The sequence below is a fragment of the Phyllobates terribilis genome, unplaced genomic scaffold, assembly GCF_046119375.1.
Source record: "Phyllobates terribilis strain yellow unplaced genomic scaffold, ASM4611937v1 Scaffold_49__1_contigs__length_9717188, whole genome shotgun sequence".
Lineage (NCBI taxonomy): Eukaryota > Metazoa > Chordata > Amphibia > Anura > Dendrobatidae > Phyllobates > Phyllobates terribilis.
Window position 1 is genome coordinate 8,357,418 of NW_027362809.1, and position 22,196 is coordinate 8,379,613.

The 22,196-nt window shown below is 47.2% G+C and overlaps 1 pseudogene; it reads right to left on the bottom strand.

The window, feature by feature from the left end:
- LOC141191651 (uncharacterized) overlaps positions 1 to 22,196 on the bottom strand; it is a 147,852-nt pseudogene that overhangs the window by 112,724 nt on the left and 12,932 nt on the right.

Here is a 22,196-nt window from a genome sequence, read left to right on the forward strand (position 1 = left end):
ACAGTTGACAGTCTAATAGAAAACCTCATAGCATGAACCATTAGAGTTTGGTGTTCAACTGTTTGTTCATTCTGCCTCCCAAATATGAAATATGTGAAAATTATACCAATAAAAATTTCTACTCATATCACAAAAAAACAAGCCTCCTCTCAGGTCCATCGTCTGTCAATGGAAAAACAGAGGTTTCCACATCATTAGTGGCTCAAAAACTCTTGAAAAGCAACATGGCTTCCATAAACCAATCCAGAAATATCCGCTCTTCTAAAATGAAATATACTCCCTACTTAACTCAAATGGAAAGCACCACACCCTACTAAAGCTCATGCATAATGCCGGAAGCTGCCGATATAGCCTTGTTCTCCGCTGGTTAAGTCCTCTGTGTTCAGCTATCGTGTTGTGTATTTTCTTCTTAGTTTCTTCTTGTGATCCCTGCCAGTTTACTGACTACTATTGTGTCTTCTGATTTTGTATTTTCTCTGCCCTCCTGGCTCTGATCCGGCTACCTGACTATTCTTCTTGTCATCTCACACCACAGAACAGCAGGCAACACTAAGTCCAATCCTAGGGGTCTTTGTGTACGTATAGATCCATGTAGAGGGGTTAAAGGGTGATGGGCAAAACTTTGACTATAAACAATAACACATCTAATGAAAAGATCAAAAAACAAAAGAGAGAGAGAGTAACTAGTGGTGAAACCTCTCTGGGCTAAATAGAGTATGCTTCTTGGTAGCTCCTGGCAATTTAAACTATAGTAAGGGCCAATATTTTCTGTCAAATAAGTCTCAAGAAGAAATATACATTTAATAAGAACATTTTATAATAGTGCAGAGCTGAGATGTCTTAAATTTAGAACTCGGGCATTTGGAAGAGACAATGGAGACCTTTTTTGAAAGAGTACCAGGGAATTACAGAGTTAAGTGAGGCAAGCCGATCCCACCACAATCAAACTATCATACAGAATTAACCTGTAAAAAAAAAAAAAGACAATAGAAAAACACGTTATATCCTCAACAAGAATGTATGTTTGGGGAGGGGGGGGGAGGGGAGAACTCCAACACTAAACCAGAGTTGCACTTATTTATGGTAGAACGTTGGAGCTACTATGAGTCCTGACCAGAAGAGTAGAGAAAGTATTAGTGCCCCCATTTCAGGATAAATTGTATCTAAATTCTTTACGATCGATAATATAATTTATGACATGGAGTGAATCCATGAAACCAGGGCTTGAGTCATGCCAACATATCTCCTGCAGCCGTGAATAAATGTATATTACAGCCATCAGCCACTCACAGCTTAGAGATATATCATGGCACAGGTGTAATGTTTTTTGTATACTTTATCTATTTGAAGTTATTTGGTTTAAAAAGAAATTGAAAAGTCAGGGTAAAGGGAAACTCCGTTGTTATTATACAGATATTCACACTAGGCCCTCACTGCACGTTTAATGTTGCCGATCATAAAAGCGAGTTTTGGTCATAAAGACTGGACCTGGTCTTGTAGGAATCATATGAGCACATTCAGCAGCACAGAAGGGAGAGAAGGTAGATTCATCTAATAAGATATCAGGGATCTAGGAAGCCAGCACCATCATTACCCTCCGCTTTCTCTTACAGATCCATCATAATATTTTTCTTCAAGTGATTTTCTAACTTGTCAGCACTTTCTACATGTGCTGTCATTTGGATTGGTAGTTTACAGATCTGGACAGGTAAGAGTCAGGATCTTCTAATTTCAGTTGGTAGTTGGATCTTCCAGGTTGTAAGTTCTATAGAAAAGGAGTTTCAATGTCCAAAGTCATTTGAGGAGTTTCAATGTCCAAAGTCATTTGAACAGTTTTTGGTGGAGGACAATGTTTTGGTCTAGATGCAAAATGGTGATCACACGATCGTGATACAGCTGGACTACTTGACCGGTAAACCAGCCACAGCCTGTGACTGAGAAGAATCTGTGACTTCTCTGCATTTAGTGGTTACTACTCACCTGGACGGTTATCTTTAGGAATCTCCTCTTTACACCGCTCATCACCCCTCACATATGTCTCTGTAGTATTAATATGGGTCAGATCTTCACCCTGAAAGAAATATTGTACAAGTCACAGACAAATGGAGAAGTCACATCTATGATCAGTAGTGATGAGCGAGTACCGTAATATTCGTAATCGCTATACTCGTAAAGAGTACTTTGTAATATTCGCGTATTCGTTCCGAATAGCGAGTACAATGTAAGTCAATGGGAAATGCGAGTTACTTTCTGCTGGACCCTAAAAAGAGGTCTGGGGGCCTGAGGAAAAGGCTCAAATGGATGGGAAAGTGATGAAACAGAATGGGAAGAGCCTGGAGAATGAGCCTGCATGCATTTCTGACTCACATATGGTTTCTGGGAATAAGTTTGTCGCAGTATTACGCCACTTTTACAGACACACAAGAACAACTACCAAACCTAACCTAAATTGCATTTATCAGGCCAAAAAGGTTAAGAAACAGTTTTTCCTGCACAATCACTTGTATATAAGGCTAAATAAACCAGAGAAACCAAACAATATCCATTTTAGCCTTTGTTCACACATACTGCTGTGGCTTTTTTTTGTCACTTTTTACAATTGGGAAGGCCTTGACTTATTCATTTTGAAGGTCCCTCTGTCATACATCATTTTTCAGTTCGCTATTCCCCAGCACTTTACAAGCACATCTAGAACGTACTAACAAAAGACAGGAATGGAGCTTTACAAAATGCAAATAGAAAATAAATTTTATTATTGGTATAAATACATTAAAAGATACATATAGGATCCATAAGAGGGAATATGAATCATGATGTGTGCAAAAGGAGCAGAAAACCCCCCCAAAACAACAGGCCTCAGGTAGGCATCATAAAATGCAAGATATGATGTACAGCAAGTAGTAGACACTAAGCACACCCAACCACTCAAGACATGAACAGGGGAGCAAAGAATATTGCTACAGTACCCCATAATCTATACAAAATCTAGAAGCAATAGTGGGCAAAAGGCAATACAAGTGGATACACATAAGGCTGAATAATGAAACATCAAAAAAGTAGTCAAGGCACTAACCCAAGGGCTGAAAGTTCCCCGAATGGGGAAAGGGAGAGTACAAAAAGTGCAAAAAACACCTACCCAACGCGCGTTTCGCGTGGACAATGCGTTGCTTTCTCTTGAAGGCCTGTTGTTTTGGGGGGGTTTTCTGCTCCTTTTGCACACATCATGATTCATATTCCCTCTTATGGATCCTATATGTATCTTTTAATGTATTTATACCAATAATAAAATTTATTTTCTATTTGCATTTTGTAAAGCTCCATTCCTGTCTTTTGTTGTCCATGTGTTCTGGAGCTATGTTGCTGGTTTGACACGTGTGTGCTTGTGGATTTCCATGGGCACTGGCGTGCCTCCAGCAATAATGTTTTTGGGTTTGATTTTGCATCTAGAATGTACTAGTAGGTATGTTGATCCTTTGAGAGGCCTCAGGTGGCTCTGTAACATGCGTTTTGGAGGGACAGCTGTTCCTTAGACATTTGGGCGGTCCCTCCATCATTGACACTCAGATAGTGGAATACATATTCAATAGCAGTTTACAATGTGGCCATTGCAGCGTTGGGCTTGACCCTCCTCCTCCACCACCATGTGATACTGCGACCCTAAATTCAAATGTTCAGAGGTCTTGCAGTAGGCAAGGAAAGCTGAGTTTTGTGAGAGCCCTCGTGTGGCCCTGTAACATACATTTTGAAGTGCCCTACTCTAGAGATTTTGGAGGTCCCTCGTGTACATCTGAGAGTGCCCTCACTTACTCATATTGTAGGGCCCTCACTGTATTATTTAACTCATTTAGGGGCAGAGACTACAGAGAAAAAAGCCAAGAGACATGGAGTACTAGAAGGTAGCAGTGAGTACGGCCTCCAATCCTCAGGTATGGCTGAACTCCGTGAACCGGAAAAACAAAGCTGCACAGGTATGGCTGAACTCAGTGAACCGGAAAAATAAAGCTGCACTAGTCAACTGGATGATGAGCTCAAATATATCACTTGTGCAAGTCAATGGTCAAAGGATTTATGGTGCTCCCCTCCAGGATGGGTTGGTGAAGCTTCTCCAAATGGCTCCGAGGTTTTGATTGTCAATATTCCCCAGATTATATAGGAAGAGAAGACTTCTTGATATTGTACTACTTGGTCCAGTGCAGAATGTGCATCGTACTTCCAAAAATTACTCCTGGGGGCTGTGTCATAAGTGCAGGGAGATTCCTTGACAAGGGCCTCCCGTGTCAAACATTATCTACGATGGAGTACTGTAGTAGTTGTGGCCCTCAATTCAAATTTTCAGAGGGCCATCAGTCGGTCATCAACAGTCAGTGTAAATTTCTATTGAATATGTATCCCCTATCTCAGTCAAAATGTGGCACAACCTGTGACAAGGGCCTCCAACGATAAATATTAGTTTGGTAGGACCACTGTACATTACAGATTTGTCCACTGCACAATGTGCATAGGGTTTGTAAAAATTAGCCCAATGGGCTGAGTCATGGTTGACACAGGAAGCCACCATCCCAAGGGTCTCCAATCACAAATAGTAGTTAGGCTGGAGTAGGAATACTGTCCTGGTTTGTCCACTGTACAATGTGCATAGGGTTTGAAAAGATTAGCCATATGGGCTGAGTCATGGTTGACACAGGAAGGAATCTTATTTTAATGGAAGGGGGTGACTTTAACAGCAGTAGCATGAATCTGCATTTTTGGTGAATTTAGGTTGGCTTGCTTTCATCTAGAGGGATTGCGAACTGTGGATATATCCAGTCCTTGTTGAATTTAATCAGAGTAAGTCTCTCTGTATTTTCCGTGGAGAGGCGTGTGCGCCTATCAGTGATGATTGCCCCAGCGCAAATGAAAACACGCTCTGACACCACACTAGCAGTCAGGCAGGCCAGCACCTCCAAGGCATATAAAGAGAGGTTGGGCCAAGTGTTCAGCTTAGACACCCAATAATTAAAGGGAACTGAAGTGTCAGAAAGGACACACGTATGGTCACTTAAAGTAACCCTTGACCATGTTCTGCAACTTATCCCTCCTGGGCATTTTTAAAGGCACAGATAGCCCTTGCTGTTTTGCTGGTTTATTGAAAATTGCCCAATTTGGGCACATTTTCCCCCCACCTCCGTTGGAGCTGGTGTTCGTGTCTCTCCCCATTATCCCTTGGTGTTGAAAAGAGCTGGTACCTCTGCCACCAGCATTATCAGAGGGTGATGTTTTCAGCAACTGATCTACAACGGCCCTCTTAAACGATTCCATTGTACAACCCCTGGCAAAAATTATGGAACCACTGGGCTCAGAGGATGTTCATTCAGTTGTTTAATGTTGTTGAAAAAAAGCAGATCACAGACATGGCACAAAACTAAAGTCATTTCAAATGGCAAATTTAGGGCTTTAAGAAATACTAAAGGAAATCAAGATGAAAAATGTGGTACCCAGTAAGAGTAATTTTTTTCAGACCAAGCAGAGGGAATCACTCAATTCTGAGGAAGAAAAAATGGAATCACCCTGTAAATTTTCATTTCCAAAACTAACACCTGCATCAAATTAGATCTGCTCGTTAGTCTGGATCTAAAAAGGTGTGATCACACCTTGGAGAGCTGTTGCACCAAGTCAAGTCAAGTCAATGGAAACAAATAGGTGGATTGGACAACCTTTCAGAGTAGGATCTGGTGTCCGACATGGCTGTCCTCTTAGCCCTTTGCTTTATGCCTTTGCAATTGATCCCTTCCTCAGAAGGATCGATTGTGGATCGTTGGCAGGGGTGCGGATGGGCAGGGTGGCGCCGGAGGCTATCCTGAGGGTAGAGGCCTGCCTACGTGGATGATGTCACCGTCTTTATTTATTCGCAAGAGGAGGCAATGGTGGTGATGTCAGAAGAGGAGCTCTACTCGGAGGCATCGGGGTCCAAGGTCAACCAGGATAAGTGTGAAAGTCTCTGGCTGGGAGGCGGAGATCCCGGGTTTGATCTTCCAGACACCCTCCCCGAACCCCAAGAACACGCCAAAGTCCTGGGCACTGAATTCGGCCAGGGTGATTACCCCATGAAAAACTGGGAAGGCAGAATCAAAGGTGTCGCCCAAAGAGTGGACCAATGGAAGGGTTGGTCTTTGAGTCTGAGGGAAAGGGTTGGCCTGTGCAAAGCTTTCCTGCTCCCCTTGCTAATCTACCTGGGCAGCGTCTGTGTCTTTCCAAAGCCTCTCTGGACACGGGTCTACAGTCTGTTCTTCCAGATGTTATGGGGGAATAGACTGAACCTAGTCAAGCCGGAGGTCAATTACCACATGAGGAGCCTAGGGTGGTTGGATATGGTGAACCCCGTCGTGTTCCTAGTGAACACCTTCTTGAAAGTTAACGTGGCAAACCTCTGGAAGGAGAGGGCTCCTCAATGGGTATTATCCTGCAAGGGATGGTTTCAGCCATCAATCTTCAGGGGGAAGATTGAAAGATCTTCGCACACTGTATGGGCATCTCCCTGCTTATGTTACCCCGGTTCTGAAAATGATCCACCGGTGGGATCTGGGAATGTGGGAGGTGAGGTCCCTCCCGAGGAAACTCCTCGATAGGAGGGTCTTGCTTTCTCATTTTCAGAGTCCATTGGTCCTCAAGGACTGCCCACGGCGGGATCTGGAGGTTGGGGTGAGTTTGTTAAATTCTAGCAGGATCCCCAAGAAGTACTGGGACTTGACTTGGCGCTGCTTCCAAGGTAAGCTGTGTGTAAGGGGCAATTTGAAGTACAGGAGCTCCGAGGACAGGATTTGCTCCCCGTGAGGCTTGCGCTAACATGCTGGAAAGCATGGAACACTTCCTTCTTCATTGTCCCTTTAATACAGAGGTGTACAACAGGGTGGGAGCTTCCATTGGTTGGCCATGGCTGGCTACTCTATCCTATGCCGGGTGGGCCTATGGAGCGTTCGGAGACCTTGGGAGAAGGGACCGAACCACTTTATTCATACTAAGTGTAGTGGTCAGGTATTTCACGTGGAATGCACGAGTTTTAGTTTCGATGCAGAGCAAAATCCTAAGTGCAGATGAAGTTTGTAGGAACATCCTAGGTGACCTGGTGAAGGCACGTTCTCTGGAGTATGAAAGCCTGTCTCTGGAGGGGTTTTCCTTCTGGGTGCCTTAGTCCGGTAGTACTCCTATATCCAGGTGGTGGGCTGATGTCTTTTGTTTTGTATTTATGTCTCCTGAATAGGTTTGCAAGCATCGAACTTGAGCCTTGGATGGTGAGCATGTAGGTTGCCTTTGCCCTGGCTTCTGCTCAACTTGGTATGGCAGATGCTACAGACTACAATGTTTTTCTCTGAAGGACTTTCTGAAAAAAAATAAAATTCCACACAGCAGCTGAAAGCTCCCTTCCCCTTACTTGGCGCACAGCGGGGGTGCTCTTGGGAACAGTTGACCCAGTTCTCACTCTGGGCAAACCACGACTCCTTGGTGCCTGTTTTGGTGTTACACATCCATCTTCCTCTGTGTTGATGTCATGGCTATGCATGCCAACAGTCCAGGTCGGATCAGTGGACTCATCATTGACTACCTCGTCTTCCATCTCATCCTCCTTCCCAGGTGACATTGTAGGCTGACCTGATTGCAAACGTGTCTCATCATCATCAGCCTCCACCTCTGGAGACAAAAAATTATGTTCTGGCAAGTGTCTTTCTTCTGGCCATAGGTCCTCAAATACATAAGCATCAATGCACGCCACCTCCTCTTGTCCCTCTTCAATGCTGCACAGTGATAGTCCAGAGCCAACCAAAGGATACGTACCAAACAGACCCTTGGAGTGGCCAAGCTTCAGGTCATATGTCTCCTATGACTGATAATGGTTGCAGGAAGGAGAACCAGCTTCAGGATTGGATGGGCCAGCCTTCTGTGTATCCACAGTAGACTGTGTGGTGGTGGAAGATTTGTTGCTGCTTGACAAATGCGTAGAGGCCTCGTCTGCTATCCAAGACAGAATCTGCTCTCGCTCTTGTGGCTTCCACACACGTTTACGTTCCAGACCGGGAAATTTTTCCAGGAATATAGTGGATGCATCAAGCTTCTTCTGACCTGACACAGACTGAGTGCCTTCTCGCGCACCACTGACACGTCCCTTAACAACAGTCTTTTTTGACATTTTGGGTTTTGTTGACAGAATTTCAGATATTGATGGCACAAGTCAAGCTAGCTGTCACAGCCAAAATAGTGGTTAAAATGGCCTGGTGCGTGCTTTGTACCAGGCAGTAGGAAATGATTGGACTACTGCTTTGTGTAGGGCACTCAATGATTTTTTAAGCGGACTAATATGGACAGAAGGCAGGCTCACACCCTAAAAATAGTGTTAAAATGGGCTGGTGCGTGCTTTGTTGCAGGCAGTAGGAAATGTTTGGACTACTGCTTTGTGTAGGGCACGAAACACTTTAAGTGGACTAATATGGACAGAAGGCAGGCTCTGACCCCTAAAACAGCAGGGAAAATAGAACGGTGCTAAAAAAAAAAAGGCAGCACAAAATGCTACTTCTGTGTGTGCTGGAAAAATATTGCTTTGCCTCTGACAAGAGCAGTTTTAATATGGACACTGGAAGAACACTACCTAATACACTCCCTACCTAATGCACAATCTCTCCCTCCTTGTACTCTGACTTTGTTGTGTGTCTTCAGCTCTGAAAAGAGCTATTTTTTTAAGGTATTATGGAGCTAGTGAGCGGCTCCTTTAAACACAGAACTAGTATACACGGCAGGTAGCCCTTAAAAGGGCTTTTGTTTTATCAAGAGGCCTAAACACTCTCCCTAGCAGCTCAGCAATCTCTCCCTATGCTTATAGAATGCAGGCTCCAGAAGCAATGTGCACAAAATGGCGACGACAGGGCTTAAATAGACCCTATGAAGCTGGGTGGCCAGTCAATCACAGTAATGCCACAACCAAGATGTCTGAAGCATTACTGCGTTTGGTTAAGAAGCCCAGAATGTTAAGTGGCTGCAAAGGAGGCGCCAAAACTGCAGGGCGGGACATTCGAATATAGCGAGGCGAGTACACAAACACTAGCAATATAAAAAGTAACCCGAATACCGTACTATCCGTGCGAATAGTAACGAATACACTCGCTCATCACTAATGATCAGCTCTAATCCAGCCATCTCCACCATTCTCATTATATAAGTATAAACCATATAATTCTGGTGGATAAAACAAGACTGAGCACAAGACCTTCACAGCCGTCTACACATCACAGGAGAGATCTCATGACACCTTCTCTCCATCTACCTGATGATCCTGAGGAATATTGGGATCTTCTTGTTTACAGTCCTGTGGAAGAAGAGGACGGGGACATCTCTCTGGTGTTGTCCTCTTACTGGATAGATCTAGAGGAAACACATACAGGGACTGAATTCATTTTTTACATATAGACAATTATAGGCCGTGTGTATTTAGTCCTGTCTATTACCTGGTGATGTGAGGGGCTGGGGAACCTCCATCATGACCTTCTTAAACAGATCTTTGTGTCCTTCTAAATACTCCCACTCCTCCATGGAGAAATAGACAGCGACATCCTGACATCTTATAGGAACCTGACACATACAATGATACAGTCATCCCCCTGATCCCTTCATAGCTTTACTATAAAATGTTGCAGCATTCCTCATTCCTAGCAGTGTCACCTCTCCAGTCAGCAGCTCAATCATCTTGTAAGTGAGATCTAGGATCTTCTGGTCATTGTTGTCCTCCTGTATCAGGGGGTGAGGTGGAGGCCCTGTGATTGGGCTCAGGGGTCTTCCCCATCCCTCAGACACAGGGTCCTGACAGCGCTCACTAGAGGTCTTCTTCACTACTGTGTAATCCTGGTTATGGAGAGAGACATTAATAAATCTCACTACAGACATTTCCAGAGTCCTCATCTCTCCAGTTCTGTCCATCTGTTATTCCCATAGATAAGAATGATGTAATGTGACGTCATCAGAATCTCTCACCTCTCCAGTAAGCCGGAAGAGGATCTCTAGGGTGAGGTGTAATATCCTCTCCACCATCTTGTCTCTGTCCATATCCATATTTGATGCGTAATTCAGGAAAATTCTCTTATATAGAAGATATTCACTGAGAGGATTCGATATTGTAGAGACCTGAATGTGAAGTTGAGCAGATGTAACGTCATAAAAATCCTGTGTAATAATACAATTACTGGAGAAAATAAGGGAAACATTTGAGGAGATTTAGGTTTTACAGTATCTAGTTTTCTTCTTTACATCTAGTAATAAAACCTATATATTTTAGGCCTCAGACAACAAGCAGTTTCTTCCTCAGAATCTGCAAGTGAATACCTTTCTCATAGACTCATCTTCCTTATTGCTAATTCTCGTCTCATTTACCAACACTGGAATCGCTATTATCAATACTGCAGGAGATATTGATTACATGTGACATGAGAAATAACAACTTCATGATGAGGACAAAATCTTCATCTTCCACTACGGCTCTATAAACGTATTTGGCCAGAGTCCGTCACTGACTACATCACCACCGGCCGTCTATATGTTTCCCGTCTTCACCGGACTGTCATCTTCTATCACGTTAGAGCTCAGGTCTGATTCACACTCAGAAGTTTGAGGCATTTATAAAAGCTTGTTTGTAAGAACACAAATACAGGAGTTATTTGATACCAAAATTTCCATGTACAGTGTTTTATGGGGTTTCAAAACAAAGTGTGAATCTCAAATTGAAATCATTGTTGTTGGGATTTTGTGCAAATTTCAACGCCTCCTCCTGTGTGCCTCCCCACATCAGGAGGAGGTCGTCAATAAATCGACCGTACCATATGATTTTTTGGGCTATAAATATTTTTCTCATGGTAAATGTGTTGCTCCTCCCATTGGACGTGAAAATTTGCTGCCCATACTTACTCCCTTACTTTGTAAAAAAAAAAATTGATTGTCAAAGCAGAAATAATTATGATCCAGAAGAAATTTAACTGACATGATAATGAAATCTTTTATTTCTACTGTATACGTGTTATAGGTATCCAAGTGATAGCTCAGGCTAGTTAATGCTACACTGTGTGGTATGGATGAATATAGAGCTACACATGTGGTCAAAATTGTTAGTACCCCTCGATTAACCCCTTACTGGCCTGGGGCATATTAGTACGCCCCAGGCCATCACCCCCAGTTCAGCACAGGCTTCAGCGCTGAGCTCACACTGAACCGGGCACATGTCAGCTGATTTATACGGCTGACATGTGCCTGCAACAGCCTCGGGTGGAATCGCGATCCACCCGCGGCTGTTAACCAGTTAAACGCCTCTGTCAATCTCTGACAGCGGCATTTCACACGGCCGCGCCGGAAGTGTGTCACCCCGCCCATCAGTGACCCCGTCATGTGATCGCGGGTCACTGATGGGTGGGCATGGCAACCCGGGGTCTGCAGCAGACCCCAGTGGTTGTCATGAAAATATTGCTATGAGCGCCACCTAGTGGTCAGCGCTAATAGCAAAGGAGCATTTCTGCTACATAGAGGGGATCTGCTCATCGCCTCTATGTAGCAGAGGTAATCAGACAGTTGCTGCTTCTAGTCTCCTATGGAGACTATAGAAGCAAGCAAAAAGTGTAAAAAAAAAAGTTTTTAAAAATATAAAAAAAAATTAAAAGTATAAAAGTTTAAATCACCCCCCTTTTGCCTCATTCAAAATAAAATAATAAAAAATAAACCCCACACACACACTTGGTATCGCCGCGTTCAGAATCGCCTGATCTATCAATACAAAAAAATAATTAATTAATCCGATCGGTAAACGACGTAACAAGAAAAAAATTCCAAACACCAGAATTATGTTTTTTGGTCGCTGCAACATTGCAATAAAATGCAATTATGGGCGATCAAAACATCGGATCGACCCCAAAATGGTATCAATAAAAACGTCAGGCAAAAAATAAGCCCTCGCCCGGCCCCAGATCCCGAAAAATGGAGATGCTACGGATCTAAGAAAATTACGCCATTTTTTTGGGAATTTTTTTTACCACTTAAATAAAAAGAACCTATACATGTTTAGTGTCTACAAACTCATAATTACCAGTTTTAGCATTTAGTGAACGTGGAAAAACAAACAAACAAAAAAAAAACACAATTGTGGAATTGCATTTTTTTTGCAATTTCACCGCACTTGGAATTTTTTTACCCGTTTTCCAGTACACGATAGGGTCAAACTAGTAATGAAGTTTAAAAGTACAACTCGTCTCCAAAAAAATAAGCCCTCACATGGCCATATTGACCAGTCATGATGGGGTTAATGAAAGAAAAACCCACAATGGTCACAGAAATAACTTGAATCTGACAAAAGTAATAATAAATTAAAAATCTATGAAAATTAACAAATAAAAGTCAGACATTGCTTTTCTGCTTCCACAGAATTAAAAAAAAAGTTAAACTCATGAAATAGGCCTTGACAGATATGATGGTACTCTTAACTTAATATTTTGTTGAACAACCTTTTGAGGCAATCACTGCAATCAAACGATTTCTGTAACTGTCAATGAGACTCCTGCACCTTTCGACAGGTATTTTGGCCCACTCCTCATGAGCAAACTGCTCCAGTTGTCCCGTGTATGAAGATTGCCTTTTCCAGACGGCATGTTTCAGCTCTTTCCAAAGATGCTCAATAGGATTTAGGTCAGGGCTCATAGAAGCCACTTCAGAACAGTCCAATGATTTCCTCTTAGCCATTCTTGGGTGTTTTTAGCTGAGACCAAGCTTTCTGACACTGGGCAGCAAATTTCTCTCTAAAATCCCTTGATAGTCTTGAGATTTCATTGTACCCTGCACAGATTCAAGACACCCTGTGCCAGATGCAGCAAAGCAGCCCCAGAACATAACAGAGCCTCCTTCATGTTTCACAGTAGGGACAGTGTTCTTTTCTTGATATGCTTCATTTTTCTGTCTGTGAACATAGAGCTGATGTGCCTTGCCAAAAACTTCCATTTTTGTCTCATCTGTCCATAGGACATTCTCCCAGAGGCTTTGTGGCTTGTCAACATGTAGTTTGGCAAATTCCAGTCTGACTTTTTTGTGATTTTCTTTTTCAACAATGGTGTCCTCCTTGATGGTCTCCCATGAAGTCCACTTTGGATCAAACAACGACGGATGGTCCGATCTGACAATGATGTTCCTTAAGCTTGAAGTTCACCTTTAATCTCTTTTTAAAAGTTATCCTGGGCTCTTTTGTTACCATTTGTATTATCTGTCTCTTTGATTTGTCATCAATTTTCCTTTGCTTGTCAACTCTTTCCTTTGCTTTCTCTAGTCCATGTTGAGTGTGGTGCACACCATGTCACCAAACAGCACAGTGAGTATCTGTAGCCCTATATACAGGCCCACTGACTGATTACAAGATTGTAGACACCTGTGATGCTAATTAGTGGACACAACTTAATTTGACACGTCTCTTTTGTCACATTATTTTCAGGGGTACCATCATTTCTGTCCAGGCCTCCAGGCTTCATTTTCATAGATTTTTAATGTATTATTACTTTTGTCAAATTCAAGTTATTTCTGTGACCATTGTGGGTTTTTCTTTCATTAAACGAGGGGGTACCAACAATTTTGACCACGTGTGTATAACATCGCATGATAGCCAGTGATAATTTTCTTGCTATAGAAAAATCTTCAAATACAGTAGCCACAAATTTAGAGTCCCTAATGTAGCTGGGAATTTCATGTACTAGTGGTTGAAGATAGAAATCTATCCACACACCCAGTCTCTCTCCCATAGAACCTAAGCCCGCTACTATTGATCTGAGTGGTGGTGGAAATATATGTTTTTGTGGATCTTAGGAAATTAATGATATATACAGTACAGACCAAAAGTTTGGACACACCTTCTCATTTAAAGATTTTTCTGTATTTTCATGACTATGAAAATTGTACATTCACACTAAAGGCATCAAAACTATGAATTAACACATGTGGAATTATATACTTAACAAAAAAGTGTGAAACAACTGAAAATATGTCTTATATTCTAGGTTCTTCAAAGTAGCCACCTTTTGCTTTGATGACTGCTTTGCACACTCTTGGCATTCTCTTGATGAGCTTCAAGAGGTAGTCACCAGAAATGGTCTTCCAACAATCTTGAAGGAGTTCCCAGAGATGCTTAGCACTTGTTGGCCCTTTTGCCTTCACTCTGCGGTCCAGCTCACCCCAAACCATCTCGATTGGGTTCAGGTCTGGTGACTGTGGAGTCCAGGTCATCTGGCGTAGCACCCCATCACTCTCCTTGGTCAAATAGCCCTTACACAGCCTGGAGGTGTGTTTGGGGTCATTGTCCTGTTAAAAAATAAATGATAGTCCAACTAAACGCAAACCGGACGTGACGCGCCCCTGGGCCTGTGTCGCGCTGCGTTGCGCACGCGGGAGCTTACCCGGAGCCGGATCTCTTGAGGGTTGTAGTCTCGTGGCGGTGACCCGGTCCGTGCCCAGGGAGTCAAACTGAGCGGCGATGTAACAGCGGTAGATGTAGGACGACTACGCCACCCGTTGAATGCAGCTATGGAGCTGCCGCTGCAAGACAGTCCGCTGAGGCCGGTGGATGGATGGTGCAGCGTAGATGGTATAACCCCCAACGGGAGGGGTATGGCCTCAGGGCAGCAGATGTGGATGATGGGGGTAGCAGGAACCACTCAGAGACGGTGCGGTGTAATTCAGGGTCTTTACTGGTAACAACGATAGACCCTCCCGGAGTACTTGCTAGTGAACGGGGCCTGGTCAGTCCTTGAGCAGATGGGATCTCCCCTGGCCAAGCGGAGTTGTAGGCCTCCCAAACTGACTGTACTCTTCTGGCTACCTTGCTAGAAGCGGATATAAGTAGCCCACGTCCCTGAGTGTACCGTGTGGTGCTCACCCGTATGGCCGGTGACTCGGGGCCTTCTAATGGCTTCCGCTCCACGATGGCGGTGCTGGTCCCACGCGTGTGACCGTGCCTTCGGGTTTCTGGGCCTGAGGACCTGAAATCCCCTGCCGGTCGGCTTCTGCTGCTGGGTAAGAGTTAGTCCCCACAGCCTCGGACGCCGGGTCCGGTAAGAAAGCTTCTCAGTCAGGGCGAGCTCTGCAGCTGCCAGCCCCTGACTTGTAGTAGTATTGCTCCCACTGAGCTTCTGCTGTTTCTTCCTGTGACTGTTTCTTGTCTCTACTCTCCTTGACTGACTAACCCTGCCTCAGCCCAGGGTTTATACAGGGGAAGTTCTTCCCCTCCCAAGACTGGGCAGGAGGTGTGGCATGCACAGGATCCCTGACCAAAGGACCTCCCACCTGCTCTCAGACATAACATTACATTACTGTGGAAAACCAGACCCCTGGGGTGCCACATTCCCCCCTAGTGAAATTTAGTACTCCGGGACTAAACATATTTTAGAAAAACTTAACAAGATATAACAACAATAACAGTACAATAAGAAGAAACACATAAAGGTGGTCACGGCATGTCCGTAACCGGGTGTAGTCTTTGAAGAAAAGCAGGGTGTCCATTTCACCAAAACAGGGAGACGTAACCAGGTAGGGGTCTGTCCTACCCCGAGTCCTTAACAGTCTCTAGTCCATCCTGGGTTACGCTCCAACTATGTACAAGGATTCCCGGTAAATCCACCAAGGATTCCTAAAAATAACTGGAAACACAAAATTATACACAAGCAACAATACACAGATAAACATAAATAAAACAATTTATACACTTCAAATCCTCCAGCGTGCGGGTAACTGGCCTCTAGTGGCCCTAGTGGACCTACGGAGCTGACTGTCTGGCCCTGAACTACAGGGTGTAGGAGCTGTCAAGGGTAAACTGGCCAGCTGTCTACCGGCTCTTTGTCTCACTAGGGGTACGGCAGGCTCACTATAAGCAGAGGGTTGATCCTCCTGTTCTGCTTGTGTGGAGTCTTCTGCCTCCTGGACCGGCTGTTCTTCCAGCTCTACCTGTTGCTCCGTAGGTGCTTGGGATACTGGTTGGAGGAAGGTGAGTACGGGTACCACAACTGCACCATTGACTTGAGTCCAAGACCGAGGGAAGTCCCCGAGCACAGTACTAACCATATCTTCCCTTTCCTCTACGGGTCGATGGTCTTCTTGTTCCTCTTCAGGGTTCCTCAGTTGTTCGGGACACTTCTTCAGGTGGTCCCGGGATACAATGGCTGTGGTTTCCCCTCCGTCTTTACTGATGGTACAAACCTTCGGGTTCTCGTGGCTTGAGGGCAGTACGGTGTACGGGTCCTTCTCCCACTGGTCATCCAACTTGTGGAGCCGTCTCTTCCTCTTCAAGACCTGCTCTCCGGGTACCAGGGGAACAGCGGGAGCATACTGGTTGTAAATTTTCTCTTGTCTTTCCCTAGCCTGACAGAGACTTCGCTCCACGCTCTCCTGTACTCTCCGGTACTGCTGCTGCCTCTCTGTGTCCCAGTCTGTTTCTGGTGAAGTGTCCTCGGGTGTCAGGACTCCCATTTCCAGGTCAACAGGTAACTTACCAGGTCTTGCCCTCATTAGGTAAGCCGGGGTACAGTTGGTGGAACCTACCGGGATGTGGTTGTATAGGTCCACCAGATCGGGCAACTTCTCAGGCCACAGACTGCGTTCTTCCAGGGGCAACGTTTTTAGAAGATCCATTACCACCTGGTTCATTTTCTCACAAAGTCCATTAGTTTGCGGATGGTAGGGTGTCGTCCTTATCTTCCGGCAGCCATACAGATTGCAGAATTCCTGGAAGACCTCCGCTTCAAAGGCAGGTCCCTGGTCCGTCAGCACTTGGTCCGGGTACCCGTGTGGACGGCAAAAGTGCTGCTGGAAGGCTCTAGCTGCTGTTTGAGCCGTTAAGTCCTTGACGGGGACGACAACCAGAAACCGGGAGTAATGATCCACGATGGTTAACGCGTAGACGTAGCCACTTCTGCTTGGGGTCAGTTTTACATGATCCAAGGCTACCAGTTCCAACGGTTGCCGGGTGACGATGGACTGCAGGGGAGTCTTCTGGCTGGCACGGTCCTTCCTTCTCAGGTTGCACGGGCCACAGTCTCTGCACCGCTTCTCGATGGTTCCCCTCATGCCTACCCAGTGGAACCGCTCGCGCAGCAGGAACTCCAGCTTCTTCCACCCGAAGTGTCCAGCTCCGTCGTGGTATGCCTCCATCACCATGGCTGCGTCTCTTCGTGGCACCACTACTTGCCAGAGTAATTCATGCGTCCGGGAGTTAACCATTCTGCGGCACAACTTCCCTTTGTAAAGGAACAGTCGACTCTTCTCTGCCCATAGTTGTTTGGCTTCCTCCGGAGCGTCTGGTTCAAGGCGAGCCTCCGGCCGAGTCAGCATCTCCTTCACCAGTCGGACGGCAGGGTCGCTGTCTTGCGTTTCCGCCCAGTTGTAGTGGGGTAAGGGGTTCAACGTAGCAGCCTGCTTACTCCTTACCCGGTGGGAATACTGGATAGTCCCATGACGGTGGAACGCAGGGAGTTCAACTTCTTCCAGTCCCTCCGGATCTTCTCCTCCGTCCGGCAGGTTGGGCATCCTGGACAGGGCGTCCGCGTTGGTATTGGAGCGTCCTGCCCGGTATTTGATTGTGAACTCGTAGTTGGACAGACGGGCCATCCACCTCTGCTCCAGGGCACCGAGTCTTGCCGTGTCCAGGTGTGTCAACGGGTTGTTATCCGTGTACACGGTGAACCGGGAAGAAGCGAGGTAATGCTTAAAGCGCTCGGTGACTGCCCATACTACGGCCAGGAACTCTAACTTAAATGAGCTGTAATTCTCGGGGTTCCTTTCGGTGGGTCGCAGTTTTCGGCTGGCGTAGGCGATTACTCGTTCCTTCCCCTGCTGGATATGGGACAGTACGGCTCCTAGCCCGATGTTACTGGCGTCGGTGTAGAGGATAAAGGGCTGGCTATAATCCGGGTACGCCAGGATTTCGTCCCCCGTGAGGGCCATCTTCAGCTGGCGGAAGGACTCTTCTTCCAGCTCCTCCCATTTGAAGGGCGGCTTCTGGTTCTTGGCCTTCCGGGACTGGCCTATCAGGAGGTCCTGCATAGGTGCTGCCTTTTTGGTGAAACCGGGAATAAACCTTTGGTAGTAGCCTACCAACCCGAGGAACTGCCGCACTTCTTTTACGCTGGAGGGGCTTGGCCATTCCTTAAATGCGGTGATCTTATCAGGGTCGGGAGCCACTCCGTCAGCGCTCACCACGTGTCCCAGGTACTGCACCTTTGGTTTCAGGAGGTGACACTTGGAGGGTTTCACCTTTAGGCCGTAACTTGCCAGAGCTTCGAACACTTCCGCCAGGTGTTTCAGGTGGTCCTCATACGTCTTGGAATATACGATGACATCGTCCAGGTACAACAGGACCGTCTCGAAGTTTCTGTGGCCCAGACAACACTCCATTAGTCGTTGGAAGGTTCCCGGTGCGTTGCAGAGTCCGAACGGCATGCAGGTGAACTCGCTAAGTCCCATCGGGGTGGTGAATGCGGTCTTCTCCCGGTCCGCCTCTGCTACAGGAACCTGCCAGTACCCGCTAGTGAGATCCAAGGTAGAGAAGAAGTTAGCAGATCTTAAAGCAGCCAATGACTCCACTATCCTTGGTAAGGGGTACGCATCCTTGTGTGTGATACGATTGATTTTCCGGTAATCTACACACATCCTCATGGTGTTGTCTTTCTTTCGGACTAAGACTAGTGGAGCTGCCCAGGGGCTACAGCTATCCCTGATCACCCCAGCCTCCTTCATGTCTCTAATCATCCCCTTGGCGTGTTGGTAGTGGGCAGGGGGTACGGGTCGATACCTCTCTTTTATAGGAGGATTGTCTCCCGTGGGGATGTGGTGTTCTACCCCCTTGACTCGCCCGAAGTCTAACGGGTGTTTACTGAACACTCTCTCGTACTCCTGAACCACCCGATAGACTCCTTGTTTCTGGTGTGCGGGAGTGGAGTCAGTACCCAGATGTAGTTGCTGACACCAGTCCTCCATGTTTTTCTTAGAGCCGTTACCTTCCTCCGGGTGAGATGGAGGCAAGGGTTCCACAGATTGTATAGAATTTTGGTTAATGGTATATAATTTGGCTAGCGTGGCATACCGGGGCAGGTACACTTCCCTCTCCCCGATATTTATTATGCGAACGGGCACCCTCCCATGGCGTACGTCAACCACCCCCCGTGCTGTCAAAATGGTGGGCCTACTGTCCGAGTAAACTGGTTCTACCATTGCCTGGTAATCTCTACCTCTCAGACCAATAGCTGCCCGGCACCAAATCATCATTTCACTTTTTGGGGGCATGGCAATAGGAAAAGGGTCACACATTCTTACGCTACCAATCTCACCGCCGGAGAGTTCCACCTGTTGCCGTCGCATCAGTGCCCGGATCTCTTTCTGGAGCACCCGCTGCTCGCCGGAGCTGGCGTTCTTGGCAACCTGCTGTAAAAGGAAAATCACCTCTGCAAGACAATTTTCAATTACATTAGTCCCTAGAGTTATTTTTGGGTGACTCTCATGCTTGTCAATATCTACAATGATCAGTCCCTGTGCTGCCAGTTCGACTCTACCGATTTTGATGGTCACCTCTTTAAATCCGATCTGTGGCACGGGCTGGCCATTGCTGGCGATGATACTCAAGTCGTCGTCAGGGTAGCGGGTAATATCCGAGTCATTCCAGTACTGCTTAAAGAGCACGTACGGGATGGTGGTGACCTGTGACCCGGTGTCCAGTAGGGCACTCATGGGAATGCCATCCAGTACCACAGGCAAGACTGGACGTCCTCCCACATATCTGTCGCGCCAGTTCGATGGGCCTGGTGATCTTTTTCCTGGGGGTTGGCCCTCTACCCCAGGTTGTGCCCGTTTAAAGAACAGTACCTTGCCATATGTCCAGGTTGATTGCAGCGGCGGCAGATGGGTCGTCCGTCTTCGCTGTATCGGTCACTGGGTCTTCCTCTGGCCGGTGGGGTCCTCCTTGGTCGATGCCACGGGATGTCCTCCGGTCCGGATGCCAGCTGGATCTTCCCTGGGGTGGAAACCTGTAAAGACTGCACAGTTCGGGTTAGCGCAGCAACGCTCTTAGCTAGCTCTTGGACCTGATGGTGTAGGTCTGGAGCCGGGTCATTGTCCAAAGCCTGCGCATCAGCTCCCACAGGCCCTGCCGACAAGGGCGCCGCCTCCTGGTGGTAAGTGATAGCTGGGCGCCTGTGGGTCACAACGCCACCCGGTGCCGGTTCTCGGAGCACCCGGATGGCTCTGTCCTTGAACTGTGCAAAGCCCAGATGGGGATCCTGTAAGGCCATTGCCCGCAACTGGGTTCGGTGGGTATTACAATACAGTCCCTCTATAAACTGTTCGGTCAACAGCCTGTCCTCGTTTCCCACTCCATCAGGGTCGGTCTGCTTAATGGCCCTCAGGGCCTCTTGTAGGTTTAGTGCATAGTCCCTTATACTCTCATGCGCTCGCTGCTTGCACCCGTAGAATCTAAGCTTAATCTCGGCTGAGGTGCGGGTATCAAAGGTGTCCTTCAGCCGGGTTAGTATCCCTGCGACAGTCTTCCTCCCAGGTGGCCAGGATTTTACTTCCCTTTTGGCTGCCCCGGTTAGTTGGGCCACCAGGATGCTCACTTTTTGCTCTTCTGTGAGGGGGTACACCTGGAAGAGGCTATCCAGCTTTTCTCTAAAGTCATGCAGGGTATGTGACTCCCCTGAGTACTGGGGTAGCCAAGCTGCTCCCGGGATATAGGGCATGGTGAAGGGCATAACTGCAGCAGCGGTAGCGCTGGCGGGGGTTGAGGCAGTGAAGCTCTCCTCCGTATCCGACATCTTCCTCCCCCCTAGTGGACCGTGGCCTACCTTGCGATGATCCTGTTCCGTAGGCCGCGGCTCCGCAGTGGATCGTCAGGGTTGAGGACCTTCCGTCGCGCTCCTGTGACGTCGGAGTCTGCTGGGCTCCTTCCAGGACCTTACGCAACGTCCGGACGTGAGGCGGGGCTTCAGTTCTCGCGCGCTTTCGGAGTCCACGCCCCTCTTCTTCCCGCGCGGCGTCCTCAAGATGGCGTCCAACGGCGGGAAAACTCCACGGATGGCGGGAAGAAGGCTGAAGATGGCGCCGGATGGCGGGAATCTTCACCACAGGTAAGTTTGAAAAGTCTCTTTTTCAGGCACGCAGTACCCGGTGGTTGCGGGCACGAGATCCTGCCGACTACGCCAAAGTTGACGCGCCCCTGGGCCTGTGTCGCGCTGCGTTGCGCACGCGGGAGCTTACCCGGAGCCGGATCTCTTGAGGGTTGTAGTCTCGTGGCGGTGACCCGGTCCGTGCCCAGGGAGTCAAACTGAGCGGCGATGTAACAGCGGTAGATGTAGGACGACTACGCCACCCGTTGAATGCAGCTATGGAGCTGCCGCTGCAAGACAGTCCGCTGAGGCCGGTGGATGGATGGTGCAGCGTAGATGGTATAACCCCCAACGGGAGGGGTATGGCCTCAGGGCAGCAGATGTGGATGATGGGGGTAGCAGGAACCACTCAGAGACGGTGCGGTGTAATTCAGGGTCTTTACTGGTAACAACGATAGACCCTCCCGGAGTACTTGCTAGTGAACAGGGCCTGGTCAGTCCTTGAGCAGATGGGATCTCCCCTGGCCAGGCGGAGTTGTAGGCCTCCCAAACTGACTGTACTCTTCTGGCTACCTTGCTAGAAGCGGATATAAGTAGCCCACGTCCCTGAGTGTACCGTGTGGTGCTCACCCGTATGGCCGGTGACTCGGGGCCTTCTAATGGCTTTCGCTCCACGATGGCGGTGCTGGTCCCACGCGTGTGACCGTGCCTTCGGGTTTCTGGGCCTGAGGACCTGAAATCCCCTGCCGGTCGGCTTCTGCTGCTGGGTAAGAGTTAGTCCCCACAGCCTCGGACGCCGGGTCCGGTAAGAAAGCTTCTCAGTCAGGGCGAGCTCTGCAGCTGCCAGCCCCTGACTTGTAGTAGTATTGCTCCCACTGAGCTTCTGCTGTTTCTTCCTGTGACTGTTTCTTGTCTCTACTCTCCTTGACTGACTAACCCTGCCTCAGCCCAGGGTTTATACAGGGGAAGTTCTTCCCCTCCCAAGACTGGGCAGGAGGTGTGGCATGCACAGGATCCCTGACCAAAGGACCTCCCACCTGCTCTCAGACATAACATTACATTACTGTGGAAAACCAG